We start from the raw sequence: 1,680 nt of genomic DNA, 5'->3' as shown, positions 1-1,680 counted from the left end.
GTCACCACCAGTGACTCGCATGGTAAGCGAAATGTTGAAGAATTAGTATAAAATCTTGTACCAATTCACGACAATGAAGTTGATCAGATTATTCTGGTATAAAATATTATAACTAAGTTAGAAAGGTAGGCCACAGAGTAAAGTTCAGTTATATAGTTTCCATCATATTGGTTACACCATGCTGCCAGAGAGCAAAATAAAAACCTAGTTAATAACTTACAGATAAAACCGTAAACTAATTATTAAGCTAACAATCGGACAGGCCAACAGAGGCAATGAATAAAATGTTGATGATTATCAATTGTTATTGTTAAAGTTAACTAAAGAGATAAAACAGAAAACCGCTGTATACAACTGAGTATAATAACAGTAATCTATATAACTCATTGTATTCATAAACACGCGAGTATTTCACACTTATAATAGAAATTCATATTTTCATTTAAGCATTGCGATGTGATCTCGCATGTATTTATCAAACTATAAAATGTGTATGTATCCATTTGAAGTGTTTACTTTGGGAAATATGTGTGTATGTGTGTATGAATGCATATGCATTTGTATATACGTGTACGGATACGTGTGTGTGTGTGTAAATGCATATGTCTGTAAATTTATACATACATGCATACATACATAAACACACAATATATATATATAAATATATGCATGTATACATATATATGTATATGTATGTATATATATATATGTGTGTGTGTGTGTGTGTCTGCCTGTCTGTCTGTCTGTCTATACATATATATGTATATATATATATTTATATATGTTTGTTTGTTTGCACGTGAGATAAATTCTCATTTTATTTGACACTTAAAAAAATACTTTTCACTTTTCTTTAAAATAAAACCAAAATTGAAAATTTAATTCTTGTCAGCCATATTTATACCTGACTGAGTCTGATTCCATTCATATGATGTGGTGAATTAATTACCAATAAAATGAAGAGTTATCAAGTTATTTCTTGGCATTCTGGACACAGCTGGCACCAAACAGCTATTCTTCAAGCAAGAAATTAGTAGTTCGGTTTCTGGAACATCAATTGCTAAACACTGGAAGCAAACGATATACCATTTTTTTTTCTTCTCCTGCCAAAATCGTAAGTATTTCAACCCCGAAGACACTTGATAATATGCTGGGTGGGTCTTTCTTGATCACATGTACTAAATAAATGGGATACACTCACTCCTTTTTTTCAGATACAGGGAGCGGTTTAATTAGTTTCAAACTGTGAACTCCTTGCGAGAAAATAGCGGGAAGTGTTCCAACTGTTTCCCTCCAGCTGCTAATGAGGAAAGAGATTTCATTCTCGGTACGAAAAAGCTAATTACATTATGGTTTGGTCGAATTAAATTCCAATTAATCATTCTTATCGTCAAGTCTAAACCATGTACTCATCGAGAGTTTGAACAATCTTGACATCCAAGAATATTAAACGACAGCACTTTGTTATATCTGATACAAACCTTCCCTGGTTTGATTTAGGTTTATCGTGCACCTACTTCACAGTGCCACTCCTACTTCTACCTCTCATATCTCTTCCAAGTACGTTTCTTCCCAGTTTATAGCCCTTCTCTCTTAGCCAGTAGCTTCAGTAATCAGCTAGCTAAGTCTCAGACGTGTGTTGCCATTTTACTTATTCTTTCTACTTCCCTGATTTCTACT

Source organism: Octopus sinensis, unplaced genomic scaffold (assembly GCF_006345805.1).
Source record: "Octopus sinensis unplaced genomic scaffold, ASM634580v1 Contig14218, whole genome shotgun sequence".
NCBI classification, from domain to species: domain Eukaryota; kingdom Metazoa; phylum Mollusca; class Cephalopoda; order Octopoda; family Octopodidae; genus Octopus; species Octopus sinensis.
This window is presented reverse-complemented; position numbering follows the sequence as displayed.